The following is a 26,973-nucleotide window of genomic DNA, read 5'->3' as shown; positions in this document are numbered from 1 at the left end:
AGGGTTTATTGCTTTGATAGTAAAACATCAGCTGTAGCTTTAGGTGGGACTGAAAATCATAATTGATTTAATATTTTATTGTTTGGGAAAAGTGTAATGTGAATTATTGTAATGTGACGCAGCTCAAAACCTGCTGTTTCAAAATTCTACAAATGATTCCAATTTAAAACATAGGAATGATTAACAATCAAGTGCTTTTATGGTTGATTTCATATGTATTGGTTATCAGGATATAATAATAAAAAAAGACACACTCTTTCTGGCAGCTAAAAAAAAAAACAGTTTCACTCGTGAAATTTCTCCTTTTATGGTAAAACTAGAAATGTCACAAGTGACCCTAAGTTCCTCTTTTCTTGTTGTACAGAATTTGTTATCTGTAGAAAATAATATCCAGGTTATTTTTCTTATTACTTGGCAGGATTCAGTAAAAACAGGCTTCAGGCTTTGTGAAAACAAACAGCTTTGACTGTAAAGTCACTCCCCAGAACCTTCAATACTTTATAAACATCTATCACATGGTTCTGCTTATATGCTTCTATACTTTATACTTCAAATGAATCCGTATCTGTTTACACTGTAACACTAAAACAACACACGTGTGATATCAGACACAGGTTTTTTTTTTATCCTATATTAAAATGTATTATATATTAATTGTATAAAAACTAAATGTAAAATAGTTTGCTTAGATTATAAAACACCTCGTCACTATTCTCAACACATGTAAACTGAGGAAAGATGTGTGTGTTAATGTTTTATGTAGAATAAAATTAATTATTAAATTTATCCATCCATCCATCCATCCATCTTCTCCCGCTTATCCGATGCCGGGTCGCGGGGGCAGCAGTCTAAGCAAAGATGCCCAGACTTCCCTCTCCCTAGACACTTCTTCCAGCTCTTCCGGGGGGACACCAAGGCGTTCCCAGGCCAGCCGGGAGACATAGTCTCTCCAGCGTGTCCTAGGTCTTCCCCGGGGTCTCCTCCCAGTGGGACGCGCCCGGAACACCTTCCCAGGAAGGCGTCCAGGAGGCATCCGGAACAGATGCCCGAGCCACCTCAGCTGACCCCTCTCGATGTGGAGGAGCAGCGGATCTACTCCGAGCTCCTCCCGAGTGACTAAGCTTCTCACCCTATCTCTAAGGGATCGCCCAGCCACCCTGCGGAGGAAGCACATTTCGGCCGCCTGTATCCGGGATCTTGTCCTTTCGGTCATGACCCAGAGCTCATGACCATAGGTGAGAGTAGGAACGTAGATTGACCGGTAAATCGAAAGTTTCACCTTGCGGCTCAGCTCCTTCTTCACCACGACAGACCGGTACATCGACCGCATTACTGCAGAAGCTGCACCGATCCGTCTGTCAATCTCCCGTTCCACCCTTCCCTCACTCGTGAACAAAACCCCAAGATACTTAAACTCCTCCACTTGCGGCAGGAACTCCCCACCAACCTGAAGTGGGCAAGCCACCCTTTTCCGACTGAGGACCATGGCCTCGGATTTGGAGGTGCTGATTCTCATCCCAGCCGCTTCACACTCGGCTGCAAACCGTCCCAGTGCATGCTGAAGGTCCTGGTCTGATGAAGCCAACACGACAACATCATCTGCAAAGAGCAAAGACGAAATCGTGTCGTCACCAAACCGGACACCCTCCGACCCCTGGCTGCGCCTAGAAATTCTGTCCATAAAAATTATGAACAGAACCGGTGACAAAGGGCAGCCCTGCCGGAGTCCAACATGCACCGGGAACAAGTCTGACTTACTGCCGGCAATGCGAACCAAGCTCCTGCTTCGGTCATGCAGGGACCGGACAGCCCTTAGTAAAGGGCCCCCGACCCCATACTCCCGGAGCACCCTCCACAGGCCGCCGCGAGGGACACAGTCGAATGCCTTTTCCAAATCCACAAAGCACATGTGGACTGGTTGGGCAAACTCCCATGAACCCTCCAGCACCCTGTAGAGGGTATAGAGCTGGTCCAGTGTTCCACGGCCTGGACGAAAACTACATTGTTCCTCCTGAATCCGAGGTTCTACTATCGGCCGTATTCTCCTCTCCAGTACCCTGGCATAGACTTTCCCAGGTAGGCTGAGAAGTGTGATCCCCCTATAGTTGGAACACACCCTCCGGTCCCCCTTCTTAAAAAGAGGGACCACCACCCCGGTCTGCCATTCCAGAGGCACTGTCCCCGACCGCCACGCGATGCTGCAGAGGCGTGTCAGCCAAGACAGCCCCACAACATCCAGAGACTTGAGGTACTCAGGGCGGATCTCATCCACCCCCGGTGCCCTGCCACCGAGGAGTTTCTTTACTACCTCGGTGACTTCAGCTTGGGTGATGGACGAGTCCGCCTCTGAGCCCTCAGCCTCTGCTTCCTCAATGGAAGACGTGACGGCGGGATTGAGGAGATCCTCGAAGTATTCCTTCCACCGTCCAACGACATCCCCAGTTGAGGTCAACAGCTCCCCACCTCTACTGTAAACAGCATTGGTGGGGCACTGCTTTCCCCTCCTGAGGCGCCGGACGGTTTGCCAGAATCTCTTCGAGGCCAGCCGATAGTCCTTCTCCATGGCCTCACCGAGCTCCTCCCAGGCCCGAGTTTTTGCCTCGATAACCACCCGGGCTGCAGTTCGCTTGGCCTGCCGGTACCCGTCAGCTGCCTCAGGAGTCCCACAAGCCAACCAGGCCAGGTAGGACTCCTTCTTCAGCTTGACGGCATCCCTTACTTCCGGTTTCCACCACCGGGTTCGGGGATTGCCGCCTCGACAGGCACCGGAGACCTTACTGCCACAGCTCCGAGCGGCCGCTTCGACAATGGAGGTGGAGAACATGGTCCACTCGGACTCAATATCTCCGGCCTCCCTCGGGATCTGGTCAAAGCTCTGCCGGAGGTGGGAGTTGAAGATCTCTCTGACAGGAGGCTCGGCCAAACGTTCCCAGCAGACCCTCACAGTACGCTTGGGTCTGCCGAGTCTGTCCAGCTTCCTCCCCCGCCATCGGATCCAACTCACCACCAGGTGGTGATCAGTTGACAGCTCCGCCCCTCTCTTTACCCGAGTGTCCAAGACATACGGCCGCAGGTCAGATGAAACGACCACAAAGTCGATCATCGACCTGCGGCCTAGGGTGTCCTGGTGCCACGTGTACTGATGGACACCCTTATGCTTGAACATGGTGTTCGTTATGGACAAACTGTAACTAGCACAGAAGTCCAATAACTGAACACCGCTCGGGTTCAGATCAGGGGGGCCGTTCCTCCCAATCACGCCCCTCCAGGTGTCACTGTCGCTGCCCACGTGTGCATTGAAGTCTCCTAGTAGAACGACGGAGTCCCCAGTCGGAGCACTGTCCAGCACCCCTCCCAGAGACCCCAAGAAGGCCGGGTACTCTATACTGCCGTTTGGCCCGTAGGCACACACGACAGTGAGAGACCTATCCCCGACCCGTAGGCGCAGGGAAACGACCCTCTCGTTCACCGGGGTAAACTCCAACACATGGCGGCTGAGCTGGGGGGCTATAAGCAAACCCACACCAGCCCGACGCCTTTCACCATGGGCAGCTCCAGAGTTGTAAAGAGTCCATCCTCTCTCGAGGAGTGTGGTTCCAGAGCCCAGGCCGTGCGTAGAGGTGATCCCGACTATCTCTAGTCGGAACCTCTCAACCTCACGCACAATCTCAGGCTCCTTCCCCGCCAGCGAGGTGACATTCCACGTCCCTAGAGCTAGCTTCCGTGTCCAGGGATCGGGTTGTCGAGGCCTCCACCTTCGACTGCTGCCCGATCCTCTTAGCACCGGCCCCTTACGGTCCCTCCTGCAGGTGGTGAGCCCACTGGAAGGCGGCCCCACGTCGCTCCTTCGGGCTGAGCCCGGCCGGACCCTGTGGGGGAAGGCCCGGCCACCAGGCGCTCGCATGCGAGCCCCAACCCCGGGCCTGGCTCCAGGGTGGGGCCCCGGCTGCGCCATACCGGGCGACGTCACGGTCCCTGATGTAGTATCTCTCATAAGGGGTTTTGAACCGCTCTTAGTCTGACCCGTCGCCCAGGACCTGTTTGCCTTGGGAGACCCTACCAGGGGCATATAGCCCCGGACAACATAGCTCCTAGGGTCATTCGAGTACTCAAACCCCTCCACCACGTTAAGGTGGCAGTTCAAGGAGAGGTTATTAAATTTATTTATAAATTTATTTATCTAAAAGCGGTTCAGTTTTATAATAATAAATTAATTATAAATTATTAAATTTATTTATAATTAATTTATTATTATAAAACTGAACCGCTTTTAGATCACTTTAAATGATCTGTTAGTTCTGTAAAATGTTATTTCTCTGTAGTTTATTTGTTTATTAAATAAAAATAGCCCTAACAGTAATTAAGAGTGTAATAATGAACCTGTTCTCTTACCGACTCTGACGGTGGATGATCAGGATCAAATGCTGACGTCACTGCGCAAAAACAAGTCTCTATAGAGCCTGCGGGGGGCCTGGGCGGAGCCTGGGGCGGAGTTGACTCCTTGTTTCAGGTCTGGTTCTCTGTATAAGTGAAAGTGGTCTGAAGCAGGTTTTCCGGTGGCAGCTTGAGCTTCCCCTAAATCACGTGGTCCTGGTGCAGTATCTGTTCACCCTGCAGCTCTGTGCAGACATGCTGCTGAAATCGGCTCCATGCTGCAGTGACACTAACTGAGAGCATAATGCAACTGTATTCTTTTATTTTTAATACAGAAATAAGCAAAACTACTTTCCTTGTTTGTGTGAGTGCAGAAAAAAGGCACATCTGAAAAAAAAACCCAGATTTCACTCGACTCCTTTATAATCCCATTCAAAAATGTATATAATATACAGAAACAAATGCTGTAGACTGTATGTAAAGTTTATATTCAGTGTACAACCTCTTGGGGGTAAAACCCTACGTTGAATGAATGAATGTATAAATAATTAAAAATATATACAAACGCTGGCCACTTTATTAGGAATACCAGTACTACCTTTTATTCTTTTAATGACCCAGACAGCACAATGCATAAAATCCCACAGCTACGGAGCCAGAGCTTGAGATAATGTTTACATCAAACTTCCAAACAGGAAATACGACAATATGACATCTCCTAGGAGCGTTATGGCTTTACTTATTTTAACTTACACTAAAAAAATATTTTTGTCCTTTAGTAAATGTAACGTAAATGAATCAATCTCTTTTCATTGATTATAATGTTATTTTTTAAGTCTACTTAAAATATTTAGCTTGATCTAAAGTATATAGTCCGTAATTAAAACAAGCCGATTCCATTCATTCGACAGTAACTATACACACGTGCTGGTTTGCGCATGCTCACATACTTGACGTCTCTTTTGCCGCTGTTGCACGTTCCTGAGCGGTAATAGTTTTTTCTCTTGTGACTCGTGGACTTGGATTTCAAAAAAATGCATTTTGGATTTTGGTTAAGAAACTTAAAACAACACTATAATATATACCATTAAAGTGTGTTTCAAATGTTAAATGAGTAGTCATGGTTATTACCTTTATGCTATGATATATTGATTTTAGCTAATGTAGCTTAGCTTAAGTGTAAGTTCAGCTAACTTTAGAGCTACTGTACACGTTATTGGTACAATCTTGTTGCATAGAGAATAAAGAGCTGACCGTCTCCACCAAATCTTGGGCTACCTCCAGCCTCTCAACAAAACACCAATTTCTACCACCAAATCTCATGTGTACATTTCTCCACAGGCATGGTAGTGCGTGAGAGACATTATGCTCTTTCTTGTTTTAACAACAGAGTTTATATTTGATTTTGGGTGACTTTGTAGGTTAAGGGTGTAAAATAACCTTAATAACGTATATGCTGATTCAAACTAATTCTTATTTATCTTTTAACTAAACTAAAGGTAATGGAAGTTACCCATTCTCTGATTAGCATGACCTTTTCAATTAGTTTAGCACACGCTTCATAGATTCAGTTCTATAATTATTAGAGCTCTTAAATGTGTGCTGTTTGTTTAATGCAAGATATATTAATATGGTTAGTCTTTCTATAGCTTTAATAAGTGTCTTTTATAGACACCAAACAATAGTGTGTGCAGGCCGGTTACAAAGTGTTGTCAGCTAATAATGTACTAGTAATGTATTTGTGCATCTTTTCATTTCTGGTCGTTGTAATTAATTTATTAATATTCATGTTTTTTTAACAGATTTTCTTTTTCGAATTCCTCTGGGGAATTTTTTTGGTAAGTACATTCAAGAAATATGTATTGATCATAAAACATATCTGTTTCTAATTAAGCTATAAGGATTAGATAAATGACAAACAGATGTTTTCCTTCCAGAGAGACCTGCAAAAGACCCCCTATGGGCCTTTATGTCATTAACAAGGGAGTTGGGGAACTTGGACATTATAAAATCATTCACATATAAGTTGTAGGAGTAATAATCCTGGACAACATTGGCTTTTCAGCCCAAGCTTGTACACTGATGCTAGGAGTCGTCTATGCACTGAAAATCTCTTACCCTAAGGAGCTGAAATACTACCACGAGTTCGTTAAAAAAATGCTCCTGCAAAATGCATGGTGGAAAATTTTCTACCAAAGGTTCTTGAACTAAAAAACTAAATCTGTGGTCTGTAGGACTTAGCAGTATATGTGATCACTGTTCATCTGCATTCGGACTGAAGAACACAATGTTTTATGTTGGATCTAATTTGGTAGCTCCTTGTTGATGTGCATTGTGACATGAAAGGTTTTTCATGGACTGCTGAGTAGAGCAGGGAATATAACCCATTATCACCCATTAGCAGACCCCCTTATCCAAAACAACTTACATTTATCTCATTTATTCAGCTGAGCAGCTGACAGTCAAGGGGCTTGCTCAGGGGGTCAGCAGTAGCAGTTATCAGCAGTAATCTTAACCGCTAAACTGACACTTACTCTTAAATAGAAGCGATATCAATTATAAGTCAGTACAAATATATCTGAATATATATCAGTAGCATGCAGTATCACAGGTTTTATATAGACAGGTTTTAGATCAGTCTACAGCTGCATCTGTTCACAGGAATGTCTGCATGTCCATAATGTGTAGGACAGGTGTTCACTCGCTAAAATGGCAGCAAAATCATCACTAGTACTACACTTGTCCTACACATTTCTTCAGCTGTCCAGTTTTGGGAAGTCTGTCAGTGCAAACAACTGGTCATTATCCTCTGTCTTGTCTTATAAACAAGGCTTTTCTACCCACAGAACTGCTGCTCAGTGGATGATTTTGTTTTGTTTTTTAGACAGGTGATAACGTGTATCTGCTGAACTTCATATATTAAACAGCTGTCATGTGATTGGATAGATAGATAGATAGATAGATAGATAGATAGATAGATAGATAGATAGATAGATAGATAGATAGATAGATAATGGCATTATATTAAATCCTACATAAATATGGGGACCATGAACATAATTGTATTGATGTATTATGGCATTTTATATAAGTAATTATAGAGTGCAGTGACACAGTAAAATCCACAGGATAATTATTATCTAGATCTGACTCACAGGCACCCCTGGGGCCGTGTACTGTAATGTAATAAGTTACTAATGATTCCTGTGCTTATACACACCATAACTACTGTCCAGTCAACCTGCAATGTTAAAGTGTTTTTGTTCCTGCACTTCCCCTAAATTCTTGCTTCTGAATGGATAGAACTGGATTATTGTTGTTCATGAGCTTCACTGTGGTCTGCTCGGCTGTGCATCAGATTGGTAAACGTGATTAGCATTGACTAGCAAAACCAAACAACAACAACATATCATGAAACTATTTTTCCCTGTTTTAGCCCCAATTGTGTTGTTCTTTAGTGTCTGTATATGACACCGATACTCATTTGTGTATTAAAAAAGCAATAATCCTACATCCAACCTCCTGTCCTAATTATACTCTCCATGACTACTGTCTAATTAACCTGCAGTCTTAAACTGGTATCATTCCTGCACTCCCTCTTGGCCTTTGACCTCTGTAGAAAAGCAACAACAGCTAAACATTCTATCATGTTTTTATTGCAACTCTGGACTGTTGCTGACAGTTTTAACTTTAACCACATCCTGTCATTCTACCAGCTGCATGTGAAGGTTTCCTGTGTTGACACGCTAGTGTGAAATATACTGTGAGCTGGTAAACAAGTTCCAGAAAAGGAAAAAGAAATGAACTGTGCTTTTGCAAAACTAAAATGTTTTCTTTTATAGATGATTGATTTTTCAAAGCATTAATAACATGCATGCAGAGAGATTGAGAGAAAAAGACCAGTTTAAGTAGAATTAAGCGGATGCTGTGCTCTGAAGCAGGTTTCCGGAGGTCACGTGCTTCTCTCAGTTTATGAGATTAACATTATGCATACAAATAGGCTTTTAGTGTGTGTGTGTGTGTGTGTGTGTGTGTGTGTGTGTGTGTGTGTGTGTGTGTGTGTGTGTGTGTGTTTGCAGAAAAAGATGCGGAACTAAAATTAATCTGATTTCATTGCATTATTACCCCAAGCTTGATTACCCTGTATGGTCTGTTTACATGGTGACAGTATGATGACTGAAAGCTCCTGGTGTCTGTGTGCATGTTCACAATACAGTCTGCATGTGTCAAAACACATAAACTGCTTAGTAAAATATACAAACAAGTATTTGCTATTAGTATATGCATTTTAGGTGAATACTAGTGATAAATACATTTGAATCATATAGAAAACACAGGGTATAGAGTGTATGTTGTGTCTGCTACTGAGAGAGAGAGAGAGAGAGAGAGAGGGGGGGGGGGGGGGGGAGAAATGCAGAAAAAGATGCACAAAAAATTGTCCTTATAATAACAATGTTTTATGGTTATAATCAGTGTGTGTTGAGTTGCATGTGCAAATTATATATGCATTTTTATTCCCTTAATTATATTGGGTGAAGGTCAGTGTGTGTTGGATAAGATCCAGTAATCTGGCCTAGGAAATCCCCTATATATAAAGAAACACACACACACACACACACACACACACACACACACACACACACACACACACACACACACACACACACACACACTATGTGGCCAAGTTTTACCTGGCCTAGGAAATCCCCAATATATATAAAGAAACACACACACATTTTCATAGAGAATAAAATATTCCCCTTATCTGTCTCAAATGTATCACTTTTATTAGTGTATGTAGAAGAAGAAGGATATAGCCTAGCCCAGGGGTCTTCAATGTTTTCCAAGTGAGTTTTATGTGAAGATCATTAGAACTCTGCTTCACATGCATCGTTGTCTGTACATTTTTATATATTTTCACATTTTTTAAAACAGATTTCTGCATCATACCAAACATATGTTTTGCAATTAATCACAATGTAATTAAGTTGTTCACAGGTTTCTTCAATCTTAATAGATTTGCAGTTTCATACATTTTGCATTTACTATCAGGACAATTCTGAATATAATGTTCATTAATGCTAATTAGGTAGAAAGGGGTGGAGTTTTGGGGGTAAGTAATGTGTGTAAAGAGGAAGAGCTGAGACCAAAGAGTGAACAGCAGCTAGTTCCCTGTTCTGTACGGCATGGGTTATGGCCAAAATAATAACCCAGAGTGTTCTATAAATAAAGACACAGCACAAATATTTTTTAACATGCGACTCTGCTCTTCTTCTGTAACTGTACAGAACAGACTCACAGCATCTCACTTTAGAACTGTAGCATCCATCCAGCTGAACTACATTGATTTTATTTCTATAAAAACCCCAGTGTAACAGCGACTGCAGGACCGAGCCTGTGCATTAAACAATTATGACCTCATTCCTGGCTAATCTCCCCCTCCACCTCCTGCTGAAAATATAATAAGCTATGGGAAGCAGGTTTCCTGAGGACAGCTTGAGCTTCATGTTCCCCTAAATCATGTGGTCCTGGACCAGTAGCTGTTTACCCTGCAGCTCTTTGGTAGACATGCAGCTGAAAATAGATCCATGCTTTAATACCACTCAGAGGAGACATTATGCACCTGTATTGGTTTATTTTTTAATATAGTGAGCAAGAATTCTGACTCCCACACGTCCTGTCCTTTTAGGAAAGTTCTCCTAATATCGACCCATTACGTGTATATAAAAGACACCCGTCATAGAATCAACATCTTCCTTTCAAACCTTTCCACCACCATGGGCGAGATCAAAGAGCTGTTGAAGGATGCCAGGGACAAGATTGTAGACCTGCACAAGGCTGGAGTGGGCTACAAGACCATCAGATTGTTGTCTTGGCCGTATGTTTTGGGTCATGCTGGAAGACCCGTCAACCATCCATCTTCAGTGTTCAGGCTGAGTCCAGGAAGTTCTCATCCAAGATTCTACAGGGCATTGACCCGTTCACGTGGTGATGTCGTCCTGTAGCCACCAAGGAAGAATGTTTCTCCTCCACATTTGACTGTGGGGATGGAGTTCTTGGAGTCATATTCAGCATTTCTTTGCCGCCAAACACGGCGAGTCCAGTTGATGCCAAAGAGCTCCATTTTGTCTCATATGACCACATCTCATTCTCCCAAGTTTACTCTGAATCATATAGGTGTTTGTTGGCAAACTTCAGACGGGTCTGTTCATGTGCATTCTTGAGCAGAAGGACCTCGGTGTGTTACCAAAGGTTTTCTTGGTGACTGTAGTTCCAACTCCCTTGAGATCATTAACATGCTCCTCCCGGGTAATTCTGGTCTGATCCCTCACCTTACTCAGACTCATTCTTACCCCGTTAGGTAAGATTGTGCACGGGGCTCCAGAGCGAGGGCGATTGACTTCTCTTGTATTTCTTTCATTCTCAAATTATCACGCCAACAGTGGTCTCTTTCTTATGAAGCTTCTTGCTGATGGTCTTGTAGCCCATTCCAGCCTTGTGCAGGTCTACAATCTTGTCCCTGACATCCTTTGACAGCTCTTTGGTCTTTCCCATGGTGGAGAGGTTTAAATGGAAGAGGTTGATTCTGTGACGGTTTGCTTTTATACACATAATAAGTTGATATTAGGTGAACTTTCCTAAAGGTACAGGATTAATTTGAGTCTGTGGGGTCAGAATTCCTCCTGGTTGGTACGAGAACACACACTTATTTCATTCGATCAAATACAAAATGATTTATAACCTTCCTTTAATGTTTTTTTCTGGATTTGATTTGCTATTCTCTTTCTCTTTTAAAATAAACCTACCTTAAATATTCTAGACTGTTTATTTCTTTGTAAATCAGCAGGCGGACAAATAATGATTTCCCCCACTGTATTTAGGTTACAACTCCTGGGGGGTAAAACCCTACAGTTTAAATTTACAAGTAAAGTATAAACGATTGAAAATATACAATCACTGGCCTCTTTATTAGAAATACCTGCACTACTTTTTATTCTTTCAATAACACAGACAGCACAATGCAGAAAATCACACAACTACAGATCCAGAGCTTGAGTTAATGTTTACATCAAACTTCTAGGCAGAAAATGACATATTCTGTGAGCTTATTGGCTAAATTCTTTGAATACAAGTGTTTTTCTTTTTAATCTAGCTTAGAAACGAGGGTGTGATGTTTCCTGTGCATCAGAACACAGTTCATGGAAAAACCCCTCCCTTTTTTCCAAGAAATAATGGCTTGTTTAAAACTGAAACCAGAAGGAGGTGCTTTTGTTTTGAATATAAACTCCAGCCATGTAATATATATTCTACACTTGATTATTTTTAGGACCAAATATGAATGTCAAGTCAAGTCAAGTTTATTTCTATTGCGCTTTTCACAGCAGACATTGTCTCAAAGCAGCTTTACAGAAATTAACAGTGAAGGTGAATGGTGTGAATTTGTCCCTGATGAGCAGCCGTGGCGACTGTGGCAAGGAAAAACTCCCTTAGATGTAATGAGGAAGAAACCTTGAGAGGAACCAGACTCAAAAGGGGAACCCATCCTCATTTGGGTGACATCAAGAGTTTGATCATAAATCTTTCAACATGTGAATGTGTATTATACTTATTAATATAATGGCTTGTAAATATCATGTTGTTTAATTGTATAACCATTTTAAAAAACATAACTTGATATTGGAAGCTGTGTATATATTTTTTTAAACCCAAAGGTGGAAAAAACGTTATTGGGCAGCTGCTTTATGTACTATGGTTGGTCACATGGCCTATGTGGTACATAGTCCTACCTCACACCTCCAGTACTTTTAGGAAAGGCTCTGGTTTAACTGCCACCAAGACTGGAAAAAGGTGTAAAGTAGATGAATGAATAAATTATCAATGCCCTTATGATGTGTATATAGATTTTAATGACTTTTTCTGTCACAGTGTCTCCTATTAGTTTATATTTGGGTCCATACAAAAAAGGATGCAAAAATTCACTTCAACCACATTAGCCTTATGAAACTAACACTTTTAACAGTGATCTCAGCATATATATGGGGATTATTATGACAACTTCTATTTTGGTTTATTCTTGAAACATGACTCATGTTCAAGGAAAAAAATGATTAATAGTTCCACTGCACAACAGGTTAAACCCCACAACCAGTTACCAAACACCATATATATACCAAACACCATATATATATATATATATATATATATATATATATATATATATATATATATATATATATATATATATATATATATATATATATATACCATATATACTAATATATATATTAGTTTACTTTTAGGGAAATAAAAATTCCCACACAATAAAATCTATTGTTTTGTTTTCTTGCTTCAGCAGTAGCTTTAAATGGGAACTGAAATTTTATTTCTCTGTTTAGTATTAAAATATTGAACTATATAAATGAATAAAACCTTCCCTTTGTCTTAGCTTTCATCTTCAATGTATTCCAGCAGCCTGGTGTTTCTGGGATACTTTAATAAGACAATAATTGTGTTACTGTAGATAAACATTTACAAATATGTAAAAAAAAAAAAAAAGAAAAAGGTGTTGTAATTATAGTGTTTTGGTGAACTGGGATGCATAAAAATTTCAATCTGTTTGTTGTCGCCTGTTATTTGTTTGTTTATAGAAGTTTTCAAGGACCGCACAGTTGTTTGTAGATGTTTGTGAGGATCGCACATCTGTCACATATGCCTTTATTTTTCTGACTGAACTTCTAACATTAGAGGGCTTTCAATTAAAATGCTCTGACACATTTTAAATAGAAATGTTATGTTAAGTGCGGGTGTAGTTCTGATGGCTAAAACCTTATTTTATATTGAATTCAGATGTTTGGACTTCTATCAGCAATATTTAGTAGCTCATTACTGCTGTAAATTAGGACATGACCTAAGTGGGATTTGCTGAACTTTAAAATGAAAAATCTCTGTGAGGAAACAAGCAGTTTTGAGAGATTTGTGTATGAACATGTGACCACTGCAGTACAGTACAGCATGTCTTCATAAAAAGGAACTGAGCATGTGTTACTTAAGGGACTGAAATATGTTTACTTGAGTTTTAGTTCCCTAAAACATGTGACCTAAAAGGCTTGTTTTTTAGAAAACATGGCCTACCGTGGAAATATCAGCCATTATCACCCATTAGCAGATCCCCTTATCCAGAGCAACATACATTTATCTCATTAATTTATTTGAGCAGCTGACGGTGAAGGGGCTTGCTCAGGGGGCCAGCAGTAGCAGTTTAGTGGTGCTGGGGATTAAACTCATGTACAAAATCTTAACCACTATACTGCCACTTATATAAAAGCGATATCAATTAGGCCAAAGTGAGTCAGTACAAATATATCTGAATATATATCCGTAGCAGGTTTTTTACAGACAGGATTTAGATCAGTCTACAGCTGCATCTGTTTACAGAAATGTCTACATATCCATAATGTGCAGGCATATAAAAGGATTTGTTTGTTCACTTGCCAAAATGGCACCAAAATCATCAGTAGTACTACACTTGTCCTACACATTTCTTCAGCTGTCCAGTTTTGGGAAGTCTGTCAGTGCAAACAACTGGCCATTATCCTCTGTCTTGTCTTATAAACAAGGCTTTTCTACCCACAGAACTGCTGCTCAGTAGATGTTTTTGTTTTCCAGACAAGTGAAGATGTGTATCTGCTGAACTTCATATGTTAAACAGCTGTCACGTGATTGGCTGACCGGCAGACAGACAGACAGACAGAAAGATAGATAGATAGATAGATAGATAGATAGATAGATAGATAGATAGATAGATAGATAGATAGATAGATAGATAGATAGATAGATAGATAGATAGATATAATGGCACTATATTAAATCCTACATAAATATGTGGACCATAAACATTATTGTATTGATGTATTATGGTGTTTTATACAACTAATTATACAGTAATATTATTCACAATTTTGCAGTGACACAGTACAATCCACAGGATAATTATGATCTAGATCTGACTCACAGGCACCCCTGGGGCCGTGTACTGTAATGTAATAAGTTACTAATGATTCCTGTGCTTATACACACCATAACTACTGTCCAGTCAACCTGCAATGTTAAAGTGTTTTTGTTCCTGCACTTCCCCAAAGTTCTTGCTTCTGAATGGATAGAACTGGATTATTGTTGTTCTTGAGCTTCACTGTGATCTGCTCGGCTGTGCATCAGATGGATAAACGTTAAATCAAATCAAATCAAGTCAAATTTTATTCGTCACATACACATACATACATACAGAGTACGACATGCAGTGAAATGCAGTGAAAACGTGAAAATGTGATTAGCATTGACTAGCAAAACCAAACAACAACAACAACATATCATGGAACAATTTTTCCCTGTTTTAGCCCCAGACGATTTTTGTGGTTAATTTTGTTGTTCTTTAGTGTCTGTATATGACACCGATACTCATTTGTGTATTAAAAAAGCAATAATCCTACATCCAACCTCCTGTCCTAATTATACTCTCCATGACTACTGTCTAATTAACCTGCAGTTTTAAACTGGTATTATTCCTGCACTCCCTCATGGCCTTTGACCTCTGTAGAAAAGCAACAACAGCTAAACATTCCATCATGTTTTTATTGCAACCCTGACAACTGACTAAGGCACATGACTGTACGGCTGGTGTAATTCTTACAGCGAGAGTAAGCCATGCATTTGGGACAAGGAGCTGGAACCAGCGGGGAATACTGATGGTCTGTGATGGCCCCGCGATTGGCAGCCATGGTGCTGAGCGCCACAATTCTTCAACAATTCTATTTGGCCATCATTGAATCTGTCCTGTTTAGATCTATAACTCTCTGGTTTGGTTTAGCTACCAAATCAGACGTCAGGATGCTACAGATGATGGTCAGGACTGCTGTGAGGATTATTGGTGTCCCACTGCCCAATCTTCAAGATCTTTGCTCATCCAGAGTGGAGAAAAGGGCTACAAAAATCACTTTGGACCCTACACACCCAGCCCACTCTCTCTTCCAACTGTTGCCTTCTGGTCGGTGCTACAGAGCTCCGTCCACCAGGACAGCCAGGCACAAGAACAGCTTATAATAACATTGTTTTATGGTTAAAAAACAGTGTGTGTTGAGTTGCATGAGCAAATAATATATGCATACATTTTTATTCCCTTAGTTATATTTGTCAGTGTGTGTTGGATAAGATCCAATAATCTGACCTTGGAAATCCCCAATATATAGTGGCCAAGTTTTACATGCTTATTTTCATAGAAGATAAAAATATTCCCCTTTTTATCCTCAGCACTAATGTAAGAAACCGTTTTCATTGTTCTCTTGCAAAAACAGCTACATAAATTATCCTGGTAATAAATTCTGTAATTCAGACAGCACGGTGTCTAGGCAAAGGCAACCTGGGGCCTGGAGAAGGGGGGTGAAGAAACAACCCCAAACTCTAGCATTTTTACATCAGTAATATATTAAAAACCTGTTATTAATACTTATTAATACTTTTATCTTGCACTTGTTTATTTACCTTTTCATCCAATTGTTACATTTGTTTTCCACAATAAAAGATAAAAATGAAAAAATGTAATTGTATCGGTCATGACACCTCGAATGGACAACTGATCTAGAGTTTGTGGGTAATAAATATATTAATGTACAATATTTTTTATTTGCATCATCACCCCATAAAATTTTATATATATATATATATATATATATATATATATATATATATATATATATATATATATATATAAAATGTGTAGTTATTAATATTTTAATTGTTCATATATATATATATATATATATATATATATATATATATATATATATATATATATATATATATATTTATAAATATAAAAAAAAAAAAAAACAGGAATTACATTTATTTTTGTGTTTTACAATTCATGAGGAAAAACCTGTAAATATAAATAGCTATTAATAAAAAAATTCTAATTGTTATAAGTATACAGTTTATACACCTGTATTTGCAGTGTAAAAATATATTACTAAGATTTTTTTTTATATAATAATCCTGTAGCTGACATTATTGTTCAGTTTTTCTCTTGTGGAAAAATACTTTTTTTAATTTTATCCAGAAGGACAATTTGTTTCAGAGCTGCTCCAGAGGCCTCATGTTCCACACCCTGGTGCGATTCTGGTAGCATGCTGAACAATGCTATATTGTCCTTACTGTATATATTTCTTTACTTGTGCTAACTGTTTCCACAGGCTGGATTGCTAAATATTATACAAGCAAAGAAACCTTTTATAATAATTCTGACCGGCAAATGCATATGGAAACAAAAGCACCACATCTAGTGTGTTATTTTCTACCGATTTCAGTGGAAATCCATTCTGTCTTTAATGCTATTATTTATTACTGCACAATAAAAATGATTACTTATTTTTTTTATCTGCAGGGCAGAGCAACATTGAACATATTGTACATGTACACTAATATCTAACTGGGAGTGTTTCTGACTGAAACGTTAGCGTTTTTGCGGTTTTTAACCCCGAACAACCACATCCCACTTCCTGGTGCTTTACTAGGTAAAGTATTCATATAGCAATGTGCGATTTCTAGCATCAAGCAGTGGTTCTTACATTTTTTTAAATGCACATTGTTCATAAACATGCCATGAATTTCACTGTAAACTGATTGACATTAAAAATACATTTCTTAGAGCAAATGTTTATGTGCAACCCGCATGCCTTATGATTCTGCTGTGTGACCATAACTGACTTGAAACTGCCATTTCACTGCACTTCCCTGTATTGTACTGGCAAATATTTTATCTCTGGACAACAAACTTTGTGAACTGAAAGCACAGATTTCTTACTAATGAGGGACTGTTGCATTGTCTGCCTCATCTGAATGTCTGTGGAGGTTCTAGGGTTATCAGGCACCCAGTCATCAGGCCGTGGGTATTTCTGTGCAGGGTGTGGACAGGATGTACAAAATAGTGCTGCTTAGACGAATTTAGATTCTATGCTACAGGACTTTTTAGATTGTATGGAGTGTGTTTTTTCCTAAAGGGTTTTGCTGAAACACCATGTTTCATCAGGAAATGCATAGAAGATGCTTTGCTGAAGAAAGCAGGTCAACCCAAGTCTAAAACACTGTATTAACATGTACATCTTCACGCAATGATGAGCCACCTGGACTACAGAAAAGGGAATTATGCAAAAATGCTGTACAACACCGCGTTCAACACCATAATTCCCTCACCGCTTACCTCTAAGTTGGAGGTCCTGGGACTCAGCCTGCCGCTGTGTCAATGGATCACCAACTTCCTGACAGACAAACCACAAGCCGTACGGGTGGGCAAACACACCTCATCCTCCCACACTCTCAGCACTGGAGATCCCCAGGGTTGTGTTCTGAGCCCAGTTCTGTACTTTGTTCCAACTTCACCACCATCATCATGTTTGCTGAAGACACTGTTGCTTTGGGCCTGATCTCCAACAACGACGGGACGGCCTACCTACAGGAGATTAAAAACCTGGAGAGATGGTGCCAGGAGAAAAATCTTCTCCTGAACATCAGCAAGACTAAGGAGTTGACAGTGGACTTCAGCATGAAGCAGGAGCGGTCAGATCAACCGCTAAACATCAACGGGACCCCAGTGGAGAGAGTGGACAGTATCTGGTACCTAGGTGTTCACATTACACAGGACCGGTCTTGGTCCTGTCACATCAAAACCCTGGTGAAGAAGGCCCGGCTGCGTCTGTACCATTTAAAATGCTTAAGGCACTTTAAACTACCCTCTCAGGTGATTTACACTTGCACCCTTGAGATCGTTCTGATGGGTAGCATCGTTTTCTGGTTCGGGAACAGCACCATGCAGGACAGGTGAGCCCGACAGAGGGTGGTGCGTTTAGCTGAACATACCATCACTACCGAGCTTACTGACCTGCAGGACATCTACAGCACGTGGTGCAGGACCAGAGCCAGGAAGATTGTGAAGGACCTCCGCCATCCCAACAATGGGCTAATTTCTTTGCTACATTCAGGGAAACGCTTCCGCTCCCTGAAAGCGAACACAGGAGAATGAGGAGGAGCTTCGTCCCGCAGGCCATTCGGAGTTTAAACCAGGAAACACAAAGGAACTAAAACGGGACCTCTCTCTCTCTTCATCGTCACTTATTTCTGCACAACTTTTTTTTTTTGCATTAATTTGACACCTTAACTCTGGACTGTCACTTCAACTCTGGACTTGAACAGCATAGTGTCAAATTATACCACACTGCACATGGACACTTTAAGGACAATCACTAAATCACTTTAATTTGTAGTTTTATATCTGCCATACTCATTCATGTATATACATATTTTCATATATCTTCAATAGTTTATACTTTTTCATTTGTATAGCGACCCCTAATGGGAGAAGCCGAAATAAAGTTTTATTTATCTACTTAATTTGTTTATCCTTAAATTCTATTACTTTTCAATGCTTAAATGTTGGACAGTCGTACAAAGCATTTCACTGCATGTCATACTCTGTATGTAGGTGACATAAAATTTAAAAATAAAATTTGATTAGATTAGCTCTCTGCTTTTAAAAGACACTTATACCTTCCATGCTGCATGGACAGAGAAGTCTGTAATATTGTCCCTCTACGTTCCTCTATTAGGACATATAAAGTTAGAGGGGAGCGCCACCTGGTGTAGTTTTGTTTTGGTTAGCACTACACCGGGTAAAAGTTTTTTTTTTTACTTTTAATAATATATTTCTTTAAAAAAACCTAACGGTAAGTCACCGTTTATTAATTCTGCTATTATAATATACACATGAAAAGAATATAGAAAATATGAAAGCATGTAGGAACAGAAAAAGATGATGAGTTTCCGATTGTATTTTAATCAAATTGTCTCTGTGAAATGTTATTTGAAAAGTCGTACCAAGCTGCTACTCTTGGGCCCTTGAGCAAGGCCCTTAACCCCAATTGGTGCTCAGTTGTGGGAGGGTATAAAGTACTGCGCCTGGCTGCGAAAGGAGGAGGGTTGGGCATTGGGCTAGCAATCCGACCCTGTAGCGTAACTGCTATTAAAAAGGCAAGTATGCTGTCAGGCCCTTGCTGCTCAATTAAAGACAAAAAAAAATGTATTTGGAAAGTGACTTTCTATTTGAAACATTTTCATCATCTGCAGCATTTTAATATGAACTCATTTACCATTTCATCATCTATAACACCAATATTAATATTTACTTATTTTATTATTTGTCGAACCTGACACACAAATCAGATTTTTTCTGAAACCACATTTCATTCTTTTGTTCACATGTACATTATAGAAGATTTTCAGTGGTGTACAGGGGAGTATGGAGAAGGATGATCCGCTGTGGTGACTCCTAATGGGAGAAGCCAAAACAAGAAGAAGAAGAAGTAGAAGTAGAAGAAGAAGAAGAAGAAAACAGCACTCTGACCACTCTGCAGCTACGCAGCTCCATATCTGTAATACTTTGTGTGTTCCTTTCCACTAGAACCAGCATAAACCTTAACAGCAATTTGTACTACAGGAAATCTGAGATCAGATCACACAGGCAGATTACAGAATCATGTTTATTAATTATTTATTTATGAAAAATATGAAATAATTAATGAGGATAACCATGACAACTTTATGCGTGGGCTCTTCTGCACTACAAAAAAAATCATTTTTCCATCCAGCCAGCAGGGGGCAGTTCAGCACATTTTAACAATGAATTAAATAATGAATAAAAACAAAAGTTTTCATAGCCCTGATAATACAGCAGGATTATGTCATGTGTCATGTGTCCTAATCTTCAGCCCCAGAGCCGAATCCCTCGTCCATCTCTTATAGCAGGCCAGCCTGGTATGCCTGCAACACACTCATCATGTGGAGACAAGCTCCGGCCTGACCTGTCGCTGTGTAAGCCATACCTACTAGAGCCGATGTGGCTTTTGTAGGCAATACCGGAGCGTTTCGCAATGCATCACCTGGGGAGAGATAGCCATTGCTAACGTCTCTTCAACCCTGGGCATCTCCCCATAGCTGCACTCCCTGAACCCTACTATAGTCGCGTAAAGCATTGCGGGGTAAGGTACGAGCTGCATATGGGGTCTCCCAGGACCTAGACACCTCAGTGTATAGGTCGGGAAAAAGCGGTAGGCCCCGGGGCAGAGGCTGTGCTGCGGGACACAGGAAACGCTCATCCAGCTTGCTGGGAACGTGTTGCTTACGCTAGTCATCAGGCCAAGAGATCTGTAGCTTAGCGACGGCCCACGTCACTACCTCCAGGAGCTCCTCGAACAGCACAGGCTGTGAGGAGTCCGTGGGCTTGCAAGCATCTGAAAAATGTCCCTCCTCGAAGGAAGAAATCCGGAGCACCGCATTACACGCGCCAGAAGAAGGACTCATCCATCTCCGTGCCTTCTGCTCGGTCGGCCCACGAGATCCGCGACCTTCAGCGTCGCTTCGCCTCGGTGAGAGCGGGACCTGAGCCGCGAGGGAGAGCGCTCACCTCGGAGAGCGCTCTTCGGGAGCGCATAGCCGCACGGCTAAAAATGCTAACAGTTGACTCTCTCGAGAGCCGACTAAGCACGCTCCTAAGCTAAACAAGCAACACATCGGCTGTATGTATACCCACAGGAAAAAATCACATGGAGTGAGATCTGAACTTCTTGGAGGCCATTAATGAGGTCCGCATAGTGGTGCACCATCCTGCATGGAAATAAAGTTGCCAAGTTCTAAAGCCATTAAACACTGCATTTAATAATTGTCACCCACCGTGTAGTAAAACTGTTACTACTAATTGAATTTCAAGGTGACCTTTATGGCCACTATCAACATTAATCTAATGTATTTTAAGAGTCTACATAGAGACCTTTCTTAGCAGATGTAAGTGGTTCTAAGTAAAGAGACCTCCATCCAGATAGAGTGGGCATCAAGATGATCTGGAAAGTAGAAGGAACCTCTTACATTTAAATCCTTTTCAAACAAAATTGTGTAAAAAAAAGTTTTTTCTTTCTCTTCTTCATCTTGCTCTATTTTCTTGTAAGCAATGTTGGTGGATCTGTGTAAAGAAAATAAACTTTATATATATATATATAAATCTTTTCAAATCCATCCGGACCATCTAAAAAGAACACCAGTGATGTGAGCAGATTATTGAATAAATAAATAAATAAATAAATATACAGGAAAATATACAGGAAGCAAAAACCATGTGGCTAAAACCAGCCTGAAACACACAGGGTTTTTTTTTTTTTTTTTTGCAGTGAATCAGCAGCTCAAGTTCTCAGAGTGTTGGAGGTACAGTGATGTGTGGAGAAATGGCCAACCTGCTGTCTAGCGTTATTCTTTGGGAATAGATAGCGTTATTATTCGAGAGACGGATCTGGGGTTTTATTACTGTGGAGGACGAAACAAAACAAAACACATTCAGTTTGGGAAACCCATCAGACTGAACTTTCCAGGTCAGTAACTAAACTTTATTCAGTCTGATTTTGTTTTAATAGAATAAAATGATATATAGTTTGAATATGTGTATTTATAATTTGAAATATTATTATTTAATAATTATTATTTAATTATTAAATTAACACAACATTAACACAACAATCTAAACTTTTACACTTTTGATTAATTTGTTTAAAACACTTTTTTATGTTAAGTTTTTTTGGCTTTGGTTTCCAGAAGATATTATTATCTACAGTAATTCGATTAAGGCGAGATCAGATATGAGAATAATAGTTCAGTGCAGATGATTAAACTTTCTTACTGTTACTGTTTTACAGAGTATAAATGACTTTCTGGTCTCTGTGTGTGTTTAACACTAAATTATCATAATAAATGAGCAGAATGTGTCACAATCTATCAGAAGATCAACATCTGGATTCTGAGCATCCAGACACACAGCAATCTGCATCTCCTGCATTCTATGGAATAATTATTACCATTATCTTACCATGTGTGTGTGCCGTCTCTGTTTCCCTGATCGTCATCTGCTCCTCTCTGCACTGTTCCAGACTACAGGGTGAGAACTTCCATCTTAAAGACCAACATTTACACACTTCACTCTGTCACACACACTTTCCTTTATTTAGGACACTTCCTGTTGTAGCATGCAGCAGCTCTTCTACACTACTGCAGCATGAATGTGTGTCATGAAAACATCAGTTATTGTAAAAAGCTATGAAGTGAAATGTGTGCAGGCTGAAACATCCATCCATCCATCCATCTTCTCCCGCTTATCCGATGCCGGGTCGCGGGGGCAGCAGTCTAAGCAAAGATGCCCAGACTTCCCTCTCCCTAGACACTTCTTCCAGCTCTTCCGGGGGGACACCAAGGCGTTCCCAGGCCAGCCGGGAGACATAGTCTCTCCAGCGTGTCCTAGGTCTTCCCCGGGGTCTCCTCCCAGTGGGACGCGCCCGGAACACCTTCCCAGGAAGGCGTCCAGGAGGCATCCGGAACAGATGCCCGAGCCACCTCAGCTGACCCCTCTCGATGTGGAGGAGCAGCGGATCTACTCCGAGCTCCTCCCGAGTGACTAAGCTTCTCACCCTATCTCTAAGGGATCGCCCAGCCACCCTGCGGAGGAAGCACATTTCGGCCGCCTGTATCCGGGATCTTGTCCTTTCGGTCATGACCCAGAGCTCATGACCATAGGTGAGAGTAGGAACGTAGATTGACCGGTAAATCGAAAGTTTCGCCTTGCGGCTCAGCTCCTTCTTCACCACGACAGACCGGTACATCGACCGCATTACTGCAGAAGCTGCACCGATCCGTCTGTCAATCTCCCGTTCCACCCTTCCCTCACTCGTGAACAAAACCCCAAGATACTTAAACTCCTCCACTTGCGGCAGGAACTCCCCACCAACCTGAAGTGGGCAAGCCACCCTTTTCCGACTGAGGACCATGGCCTCGGATTTGGAGGTGCTGATTCTCATCCCAGCCGCTTCACACTCGGCTGCAAACCGTCCCAGTGCATGCTGAAGGTCCTGGTCTGATGAAGCCAACACGACAACATCATCTGCAAAGAGCAAAGACGAAATCGTGTCGTCACCAAACCGGACACCCTCCGACCCCTGGCTGCGCCTAGAAATTCTGTCCATAAAAATTATGAACAGAACCGGTGACAAAGGGCAGCCCTGCCGGAGTCCAACATGCACCGGGAACAAGTCTGACTTACTGCCGGCAATGCGAACCAAGCTCCTGCTTCGGTCATGCAGGGACCGGACAGCCCTTAGTAAAGGGCCCCCGACCCCATACTCCCGGAGCACCCTCCACAGGCCGCCGCGAGGGACACAGTCGAATGCCTTTTCCAAATCCACAAAGCACATGTGGACTGGTTGGGCAAACTCCCATGAACCCTCCAGCACCCTGTAGAGGGTATAGAGCTGGTCCAGTGTTCCACGGCCTGGACGAAAACCACATTGTTCCTCCTGAATCCGAGGTTCTACTATCGGCCGTATTCTCCTCTCCAGTACCCTGGCATAGACTTTCCCAGGTAGGCTGAGAAGTGTGATCCCCCTATAGTTGGAACACACCCTCCGGTCCCCCTTCTTAAAAAGAGGGACCACCACCCCGGTCTGCCATTCCAGAGGCACTGTCCCCGACCGCCACGCGATGCTGCAGAGGCGTGTCAGCCAAGACAGCCCCACAACATCCAGAGACTTGAGGTACTCAGGGCGGATCTCATCCACCCCCGGTGCCCTGCCACCGAGGAGTTTCTTTACTACCTCGGTGACTTCAGCTTGGGTGATGGACGAGTCCGCCTCTGAGCCCTCAGCCTCTGCTTCCTCAATGGAAGACGTGACGGCGGGATTGAGGAGATCCTCGAAGTATTCCTTCCACCGTCCAACGACATCCCCAGTTGAGGTCAACAGCTCCCCACCTCTACTGTAAACAGCATTGGTGGGGCACTGCTTTCCCCTCCTGAGGCGCCGGACGGTTTGCCAGAATCTCTTCGAGGCCAGCCGATAGTCCTTCTCCATGGCCTCACCGAGCTCCTCCCAGGCCCGAGTTTTTGCCTCGATAACCACCCGGGCTGCAGTTCGCTTGGCCTGCCGGTACCCGTCAGCTGCCTCAGGAGTCCCACAAGCCAACCAGGCCAGGTAGGACTCCTTCTTCAGCTTGACGGCATCCCTTACTTCCGGTTTCCACCACCGGGTTCGGGGATTGCCGCCTCGACAGGCACCGGAGACCTTACTGCCACAGCTCCGAGCGGCCGCTTCGACAATGGAGGTGGAGAACATGGTCCACTCGGACTCAATATCTCCGGCCTCCCTCGGGATCTGGTCAAAGCTCTGCCGGAGGTGGGAGTTGAAGATCTCTCTGACAGGAGGCTCGGCCAAACGTTCCCAGCAGACCCTCACAGTACGCTTGGGTCTGCCGAGTCTGTCCAGCTTCCTCCCCCGCCATCGGATCCAACTCACCACCAGGTGGTGATCAGTTGACAGCTCCGCCCCTCTCTTTACCCGAGTGTCCAAGACATACGGCCGCAGGTCAGATGAAACGACCACAAAGTCGATCATCGACCTGCGGCCTAGGGTGACCTGGTGCCACGTGTACTGATGGACACCCTTATGCTTGAACATGGTGTTCGTTATGGACAAACTGTAACTAGCACAGAAGTCCAATAACTGAACACCGCTCGGGTTCAGATCAGGGGGGCCGTTCCTCCCAATCACGCCCCTCCAGGTGTCACTGTCGCTGCCCACGTGTGCATTGAAGTCTCCTAGTAGAACGACGGAGTCCCCAGTCGGAGCACTGTCCAGCACCCCTCCCAGAGACCCCAAGAAGGCCGGGTACTCTATACTGCCGTTTGGCCCGTAGGCACACACGACAGTGAGAGACCTATCCCCGACCCGTAGGCGCAGGGAAACGACCCTCTCGTTCACCGGGGTAAACTCCAACACATGGCGGCTGAGCTGGGGGGCTATAAGCAAACCCACACCAGCCCGACGCCTTTCACCATGGGCAGCTCCAGAGTTGTAAAGAGTCCATCCTCTCTCGAGGAGTGTGGTTCCAGAGCCCAGGCCGTGCGTAGAGGTGATCCCGACTATCTCTAGTCGGAACCTCTCAACCTCACGCACAATCTCAGGCTCCTTCCCCGCCAGCGAGGTGACATTCCACGTCCCTAGAGCTAGCTTCCGTGTCCAGGGATCGGGTTGTCGAGGCCTCCACCTTCGACTGCTGCCCGATCCTCTTAGCACCGGCCCCTTACGGTCCCTCCTGCAGGTGGTGAGCCCACTGGAAGGCGGCCCCACGTCGCTCCTTCGGGCTGAGCCCGGCCGGACCCTGTGGGGGAAGGCCCGGCCACCAGGCGCTCGCATACGAGCCCCAACCCCGGGCCTGGCTCCAGGGTGGGGCCCCGGCTGCGCCATACCGGGCGACGTCACGGTCCCTGATGTAGTATCTCTCATAAGGGGTTTTGAACCGCTCTTAGTCTGACCCGTCGCCCAGGACCTGTTTGCCTTGGGAGACCCTACCAGGGGCATATAGCCCCGGACAACATAGCTCCTAGGGTCATTCGAGTACTCAAACCCCTCCACCACGTTAAGGTGGCAGTTCAAGGAGAGGCAGGCTGAAACAATGTGTGTGATATTTTTTATTTTTGTTGTTTTTATTCTCTTGTTTTTCAGACATTTGTGCTTCTACTTTGTGCTCAAATCAGAAGGTACTGTATAAGACAGATGAAATGATGAAATGCACTCACAAGTCAATACCGAGATCAAGTTATTATCTAAGCAGACTGAACATGTCACATTATGAGTTGTTTCTCTCTGCAGGATGTGGACGTGCACACGTCTTATTTTACCAGTGTGGCCTACACAGTGTTTCCCGATGGCTTACAACCAAATGTTGGCATGACAATTAGCAAAAAAAAAAAACGGGGTGACCTACCATAAAGAGCTACATGATGGTCTGGTAAATGACCTAACCTGACATTTGGCTTCTGATTTGGATTGGCTTGCATATAAATAAATATATAAAAGATTATTCATAGATTTTGTCTTCTACCAAACATATAAGTGTTGTGTTCTATTACTACTGAATTGATGTACCATTTATGTTTGGTTGGTTGGTATATACGTGTTGGTTTATGGATTGTTGTGAGGGAAGACATGCAGATAGTTGTGTTGAAAGAGGTAGAGAGGAGAGGGGGGTATAGAGACAGATGATCTGCTGTGGTGTGTGTGTGTGTGTATATATATATATATATATATATATATATATATATATATATATATATATATATATATATATGTGTGTGTGTGTTTGTGTGTGTGTGTGTGTGTGTGTGTGTTAATGTGTTCATCTGCATTCTGATTATATGACAACATTACACTGAACTGCAACACCTCCTACATCACTGTGATGATCCAGTATGAATGATGTTTCTGCATCAGGCACAGAGAGAGAGAGAGAGAGAGAGAGAGAGAGAGAGAGAGAGAGAGAGAGAGAGAGAGAGAGAGAGAGGTAGACCCAAGGAGTCACTTTTTAAGTTAATGTAGGAAAATTCTAAATCAAAATGATGTAATAATATTCTTATAGTTTGTTCTGCACATGTCCAGAGTGATAAGGAAATTATATGACAATATAATTTATGTG

At 42.6% G+C, this 26,973-nt stretch overlaps 1 protein-coding gene and 3 long non-coding RNA genes across 8 annotated transcripts in view; 2 read left to right on the top strand and 2 right to left on the bottom strand.

Moving 5' to 3' along the window:
* LOC310728963 overlaps window positions 1-6,645 on the top strand; it is a 73,231-nt gene extending 66,586 nt beyond the window's left edge. For both annotated transcript variants that reach the window (XR_014534407.1, XR_014534408.1), the window contains 2 exons: window positions 6,177-6,212; window positions 6,312-6,645. This is a non-coding gene — a long non-coding RNA (uncharacterized lncRNA). The remainder of the gene's footprint in view (window positions 1-6,176; window positions 6,213-6,311) is intronic.
* LOC310728957 (uncharacterized protein) overlaps window positions 1-26,973 on the bottom strand; it is a 78,370-nt gene that overhangs the window by 17,403 nt on the left and 33,994 nt on the right. Inside the window, exon 1 of one of the 4 annotated variants that reach the window (XM_083546874.1) lies at window positions 4,393-4,487. The exons of the other annotated variants lie outside the window; for them this stretch is intronic. The gene's annotated coding sequence lies outside the window, so the exon portion shown is untranslated. Of the gene's footprint in view, window positions 1-4,392; window positions 4,488-26,973 lie in introns of those variants that run through there. 4 annotated transcript variants of the gene reach the window in all.
* Window positions 6,644-12,537, bottom strand: LOC310728973. Its single transcript, XR_014534418.1, has 2 exons — window positions 9,066-12,537; window positions 6,644-8,942 (listed from the first exon to the last, which is right to left on the bottom strand). It is a non-coding gene; the product is annotated as an uncharacterized lncRNA (long non-coding RNA).
* Window positions 21,741-26,329, top strand: LOC310728978. Its single transcript, XR_014534423.1, has 3 exons — window positions 21,741-21,833; window positions 22,238-22,565; window positions 25,939-26,329. It is a non-coding gene; the product is annotated as an uncharacterized lncRNA (long non-coding RNA).

This window comes from Silurus aristotelis (genome assembly GCF_946808225.1).
Source record: "Silurus aristotelis genome assembly, chromosome: 7".
NCBI classification, from domain to species: domain Eukaryota; kingdom Metazoa; phylum Chordata; class Actinopteri; order Siluriformes; family Siluridae; genus Silurus; species Silurus aristotelis.
This window is presented reverse-complemented; position numbering and strand designations above follow the sequence as displayed.